This window comes from Dasypus novemcinctus, chromosome 6 (genome assembly GCF_030445035.2).
Source record: "Dasypus novemcinctus isolate mDasNov1 chromosome 6, mDasNov1.1.hap2, whole genome shotgun sequence".
In the NCBI taxonomy this organism is placed as follows: domain Eukaryota; kingdom Metazoa; phylum Chordata; class Mammalia; order Cingulata; family Dasypodidae; genus Dasypus; species Dasypus novemcinctus.
In genome coordinates, this window is record NC_080678.1 from 1,169,447 (window position 1) to 1,176,641 (window position 7,195).

The 7,195-nt window shown below is 44.9% G+C and overlaps 1 long non-coding RNA gene across 1 annotated transcript; it reads left to right on the plus strand.

The window, feature by feature from the left end:
• The first annotated feature begins 5,031 nt into the window (after positions 1-5,031).
• On the plus strand, positions 5,032-5,713 carry LOC111767372 (uncharacterized). Its single transcript, XR_002799209.3, has 3 exons — positions 5,032-5,182; positions 5,263-5,463; positions 5,581-5,713. It is a non-coding gene; the product is annotated as an uncharacterized lncRNA (long non-coding RNA).
• Positions 5,714-7,195: the final 1,482 nt, after the last annotated feature.

The window sequence follows — 7,195 nt, forward strand, 5'->3', positions numbered from 1 at the left end:
CTCAGGGTCTAGAGAAGGGAGGGTAACAGTGCCTGCAAGGACGGTGGGCTGGCTGGTCCAAGGACAGTGACTGAGTGGAAATCAAAGTGTGAAGGCCAGAGGACCTCCAAGTAGCCCACAAGGAGGCCTTTTATTTTGCAGGAGAAGGGCAGAGAAGGCTGAAGACCAGGCCCATGACCTAAGAAAATGTTTGAATGTTCAGCTGAGGCAAGTCTGTTATGCTACTGTCAGACCCCTGTTTGGGAAAACCTGGAACCCTAACAGATGGGATGGGAAAAACTGGGTAGATTTTCCACAAAGCCTTTGGACCCCTAGACTACTCTGAGTCCTCAGAACCTACAGATGGGATATCCCTACTTCTGTCAGGAATTTTCCTTCATCAGAAGATACAGCTAGGACCACTCACATGGCATGGTCTGCCCCACCCCATTTCAGCTAGAGATGTGCTGGACATCATAAGGGAGGAAAGGGGTAGCACCTGGACAACTTCCAAGAATCATCTAATGTGCTCAGACAGGAGAGGTGGAAAGTACCATGGAACTAGATTTTGAGGATGCATGATCAAGGGGATTGGGACACAGTACTGGATGAAGTACTGGAAGTGGAAGACTTGGAAGTGTGTCTTTGGGTTACATAATTTTAGACCCTTCCTAGAAAGAACCCCAAGGACATTCTAGTGCAAACTCATGGCTAGAATGGCTCCTAGAAGGCTGGAGAAAAAGGAACACCCTTGCTGAGAAAAGGTGGAATTCATGAATTGTCATGGCAGGTGGTGGAGGAATGGAATAAAAGGCTCTGGGATATAGTAGTGCAGGAATGGATAGTTTATCCAAAGACCCATCAGAGGACACGTCCTTCTCCAAGTCCATCAGCAATGCCCTGGAGAGAGGGATACCAGAATCACTAAGCAGTCCAGCGGTGACGTCCTCTCAGGAGAGGAAGGCAGTGAGAAGAATGGTCATGGACCATGGCTCATGACAAGCAGTGGGAAGGAGGGGACCTGAAAGAACAGAGACCAAGAGGTGGCTCTGAGCTCCTGCAATCAAGGAATGGCAAGGTTAGAGTGAGAACCAAGAGCTTTGGAGATGGTTGGTAGAACATGGCATCCCAAGGGACAGAATACATGGACAGCAAATAACAGGGCTGCTTAACATATAATATCTGAAGAGGGCAAAAAAGGGGTGTAGGAAACTGAAGGTGACTGCTTTAATCAGAAGCCACGAATTCTGCATCTTGTGGACCTGGTCCAGTTTTCAGAACCTGACCTGTTAATTGGCAAGGTGTCCAGTTCCCCAAAGGAAGGACAATACAACACAATGGCAAGGGCTGATAAGCCTAGTCCTTTCCCACATGGAGCTATGACCACATAACTGTACATTGAGGAGTGGGACTACCCAGGCATTTTGAGCACTGTGGCATATATACTCTGAATTGGCTATGATGCCCACATGGTCCTCTGCTAAAGAGGGAGCGTATCATGGCCAGATTACAAATGAAGATCTAGCCAAGCCCATCTTATTTTGGGTCACCTGGGTCTGTAGGCCCAACTGGGGACCATTTGTCTTGTCCCTGAATGTATAATTTGGATTGATGCTTTGGGCACTTGGAGTAACACATCACTGGGGCCTCAGCCCATGTAGAAAGGACTATTGTAGGAGAGCAGGCCAAGTGCAAGCCCTTGAAAGTGCTTCACCAGCCAAGAAAGTAAATCCCCACAGTATCACCTGCTAAGGTGAGGGGGTGGAGGAAATTAGAGCCACCTTTACTACCTCAAGGGGTAGTGTGACCTATCAAGTCTTCATTTAATTCACAGTATTATGTCTCCTAAGGATCAATGCTGGTAACATATTAGAAGTCAATGGCTGGGAATTAAAAGCCATTTTTCAGGATAATACAGCCTCTCTGAACTTCAGTTTTCTAAATAGGAGTGGGATGGTAGGATGCAAGTATGCACATATTCTATTTTACTCCAAAATGCCAAATAGCTCTTTAAAGTAGCTGCAACAATTCACTCACATATTGAGCCTACAGGGAAGGCCCAGTTATTATTCTCCCCAACACTGGGTCTGTTAATAGCTTTGCTACTTTTTAACTTTTATTTATCAAAAAATTCAAATATATGTAATAATAGAATAGTATCATGAACTCTTATGTTTCCATCACTCACTTTAAAAAATTTTTAATTCATGGCCAATCTCGAATCACGTATACTCATCCTTGTGCACACCCCTCCTTCCCAGATTACCTAAAACAAGATAAGGATCCTTTCTTTCTAGCATAACCACAGTAATCCTTGTTATGTTTAAGAAAATCAACAGTAATTCCTTAATATCATAAGATATTGTCTCATAATACTTTTATGAATTTGTTTGAATCAGTACCCAAACTAAGACCCATAAACTGCATTTTTAAATATATCTCCTGAATACCTTGTAATTTGTATGTTCCCTCACCCATCATTTTTACTTTACTGTTGCTATTTATTATCTGACACAAAGGATTGCCTGTCCTGTAGAGTTTGGATTTTTCTGGTTGTATCTCATGTTTTTTAACTGTTCCTCTACTCCCATATTTTCTGTAAGATGGTGTTAGATCTTGATGAGATTTGGTCCTGTTACTCTGGTCTCTTAGTTTTTAGAGTGTACCAGGATATCCTTTCAGTACATCATCTAGTCAAGGAATTGGGCTTCCCTACAAAGACTAAGGCCAAATACCCAGTTATTTGCGTGCATATTTCATGTGATTTTTCACTTCTCTTTTAACCTAAATTTGGTGAAAGTCTTGGAAGGGAATCTTCAGATTAAAACATTTACTATATCAACATAGTTTCTAAGCACAAAATAACTCCCCAGGGAATTTGGATCCTCACATATGTAATCTAATTTTACTTTTCATTTCATCCAGTACATTCAGGATTGCAGTCCAGGAAGCTTAAAACTTATCCTTTTATGTTCTATTTAATTAATAAAAAAATAAACCAGATATCCTTCCATGTTTGCAGACTATTTGGCTGAGTTTGGAGAAGGCAGAACAAATAGAATAAAAGCTAATTGCTCCCAAAAAGTCCTCAGAGAAAAAGAAGTGTCACAGCATTTTTTCATACCATTCTTGGACTCTAAAATTCAGTCTTGGTGAGCAATTCATTACAGAAAAAATTGATATTTGTAATATTGCTGAAATTTAATTTTTTATCCTTTTTTCTTTTTAAATTATAAATTGAGAAACTAAATCTGACAAACTGAATGAAGCTTAAATGGAGGAAAGAGGAGAATCTGTTTAAATTTGGTACAAAAGCTCACCAGTCTACTGGGAGCTGGAATCATCATGGAGTACGGGGAAAGCTCTCCAAGGTGTTCCTACGCCTTGGGCTGGAGTCTGCAGAATGTCTTTGGAGCTGGTTCCACCAGGCAGGGGAGATGTGCTTCCACTCCAGCAAGCTCCCTACTTCTTACCATATCATGGTGAGTTTTCCTCTATGAAAACACGCTTGGGAGGGTATCATTTGATTGTTTGCGTGTCAAAATCTTTTTTTTTAATTTTTTGTCTTTATTTTTTTAATGTTACATTAAAAAAATATGAGGTCCCCATATACCCCCCACCCCCGTCACCCCACTCCTCCCCCCATAACAACAACCTCCTCCATCATCATGAGACATTCATTGCACTTGGTGAATACATCTCTGAGCACTGCTGCACCTCATGATCAATGGTCCACACCATAGCAAATTATTATTTTCAATTATCCTTATTGTAGTTGTTTAAAATACTCCAATTCAGTTAAATATACTTTAAAAATAAAATCTAAATATCGATCAGTATATAATTAGGTCATTGATTGACTGAAGTGAAGTTTTATGTTTTGAGACTGATAAGAGTATGTATGGGCTTACAAAAAAAAGTGTTTTTTTCCTTAAGATGGAGACATTAACTTTCTTTATACGTATATTTTGGCATAATAGCTAAATTATTGATGGGTTTCATTGATTGCAATTAAGAGCCATCCTGGAATAGCAGGTAAACAGTTTACACACAACTGGCAGCTGTAGAAACAAGATGAGGTGCCACTCTTTGAATGGGCTGGTGGACGAGTCAAAGGACAACAGTACTTTGGAACTGGAAGGGCCCCAGAGTCATTTCACTGATGGGAAAAGAGGTAGGACCACATGCCAGTCCAGAATCACATAGCTGCTTGAAGGCAGAGCTGGAGGCGAGCCAGGAAACCTGACTGAGATTCTTTATAGTGGATCCCGATGGCAATTGAGAGTATCAGTAAGACCTCGTTATGACTGATGTGGTCCTCAGTGCATGTAAGAGGCTGGAACAGACTTCATACAGAAGGCTGTCCTATGAAACCTTCAGCATTTTCGCCGGCATACCTGCAGATTCACAGCATGGTCAGAGGGTGGTGGGCGATGCACAAACACACATCAACTGCAACACTAATCCCTCGTGGGGTGGCCACCAGGGGCATTAGGCACATTCCTCTCTTCCTCCAGTTGTGGCTGGGGCTGCCTGATTTTGCTGAGTGACCGCCCACCCTTTCAGTCTGGTTTCACTGAGTGACCGCCCACCCTGTCCATCTGTCTAATTTCTCTGAGTGACTGCCCACCCTCTCAGTCTGATTTCACTGAGTGAACACCCACTCTGTCTAGTTTCTCTGAGTGACCACCCACTCTGTCCATCTGATTTTGCTGAGTGACCGCCCACCCTCTCAGTCTGATTTCACTGAGTGACCACCCACCCTGTCCGTCTGTCTGATTTCACTGAGTGACCACCCACCCTGTCTGTCTGTCTCATTTCGCTGGGTGACCACCCACCCTCACCATCTGGCCTGGGCTGTAGTCACAGCCTCCTCTCTGGCTCTGGGTCCCAGCTCTCATGGTGCTGCCAGAGAGGAATTTACGAGTGCACACCCTTCCCGTTGGGAATCCTTCTGGGCACAGTGTACAGGCCTCGGGGTTAGGGTTCCTCATGTGGAACTGCCATTACCCATGTGCCCACTTCCTCACCAGCTCCTCCAGGACAGGGGCCTCGCAGGGATTTGGAGCCTCCACTGCCGGCCAATGCCTGGCCCCCATCAGGTGGTCAGCATGGCACCGGCGGACTACAGGAAACCCGCCCCGCTGAGGAACACGTGGAGAGCCCGGCTGCATCCTGACACACACGAGGCCTCAGGTCCCTGGTAAGAGGCAAGGAGGACGGAGTTACCCCGGGGCGCGCTAGGCTCACAGGGCGCTAAAGGAGGGGGTTGGTATATTTCAGCGTCACTCCCCTCAGCGGAAACGAGGCCACAGAAGAGAGAGCAGGAGTCCAGAGAGGGACCCTGGGGAGCAGCGGTGCCCGGAAGGCCTTCCAGCACGGAAACCGCCCACGGCGCGCAGCCCTGGTTGTACCACGACACACTCCGCATCAACCATTTTTGACATATGTGCCGTTTTGCTAATCCTCAACAAAGCCATTAAGGTAAGTAATTCATTTTTAAAGTTCCAGTTTTCTTTTTCTCCTAGTAATACATGCACATGGTAGGAAGAAATTCAAAGAGCAAAAAAGGACGAAATAAAGTTGTTTTTAAAATGGCAGGCACGAAGATCGTGGCTGAGAGAGCATACCTGATAATCTCTCCTGCAAAGAAGCGGCTGGGCAGTGTTGGAAATTCTTCGGGACCAGGCTGTTTCGGGATTTTGCAGGGCAGGAGGTGTCTGGACATCAATTTGGTGGGAAGGTAACAGAGTAAATTCATGTATAAGATAAAATTGAGGCTCTATTACATGGAGGTGGGAGCTGCCTGCTGGAGGCTACCTCCTGGGGTGGGCGCAACCGCGGCATGGGGCAGTGGCGGTGATTCCTGGAGGCTCTGCTGTACTGGGGAATTCATAAGCCCTGAGCGGGCTATTGGGGGGCTAACAGGGCAGGAGGCCTTCGCAGACCGATTTGGGGAGACAAACAGGAATTTTATTACGAGGAGGGGAATTTTTGATTGCAGACACAAATAATAGCGCCTCCGCCTAGAGCCCCATGCCCCAAGGCCGGCTGCCGATCTACAGCAGCCTTAAATTGTTCACAATAAAGAGAAATCACCAGGAGACTGTTTCAGGGACTGGCAGGGTGGGAGACATCTGGAAGCCAATTAGGGGAATGTTTTGTGAAGGGTGGGAATTTCGGCTTTGGACTCTGTTATCCGCGTTTCCAGCTGGAGCCCCACCCCCGGCCTGGCTACTGATCTGTGTCATTAAATTGGCTGCAGTGTAGAGGCGCCCCCAGGTGGCCGTTCAGGGGACTTACAGGGTGGGAGGGATCCTGAAGTCGAATTGGTGATACAGCCACAGAAGAGACCCAAGTGAGTGAGTGAATTGTGGGGTTCAGACACGTAGGTCAGAGTGTGCGGATGTGAGCACTGCAGTGCTCCCAGGCTCCCTGTTAACCAGATTTGAGGTTGCCAGGTCTGAATCCCCTAAACCATGGTGGCCCACACCCCCAGAGACTCACACCTCTTGAGTCTTCAATATCACAGACTTTCCATCCCTGAATCCATCACGCCCTGAGGTCCATCTGAGGTCCTTGAATGTCCAAGCCCTCAACGTTTGCATTTTTTCTTTTTTGTTTTGTTTTGTTTTGTCTTTATTTATTTATTTATTTTTTTAATGTCCTGATTGCTAACATTGCATTATCTCCTAGTCTTTTCTCCCAGCGAATCCCCCAAAGTCTTTTTTTTTCTCAGTTATTTAGGGGGTTTTTTTCTTGTTGCTGTTGTGGTTGTTCTATATCTTTTTTTCTTTTCCTTACTTGTTCCCCTCCCTTTACCCACTCCCTTTTTCTTTCTCTCTCTCTCTCTTTTTTTTTTCTCTCTTGTCCCTCATTTTCTTCTTATTTTATTTTATCTTAATTATACAATAGGTGCTGCAGGGAACACCTCACATTTGCTGGGTTTCCTCATCCTCCATTGCCTCATTTCTGTGTGAATTGATTTTGGCTACCTACACTATCCCCTTTCCCCTACATCTTGATATCCTCCATCATCTACAGTCTCTCCTATATTCCACCTCCCTTTCTTTGATCCCCAAAGTGTCTAACCCTTAATTTCTAATACCTTTGTTTTCTTTTCTGTCTTTTATTCACTCTTGAAACTATTGCCTTTCTTTTCTTTCCCTCTCTCACAAAAACACTAGCTTTTTAATTCATACCATATTCCTCCCAT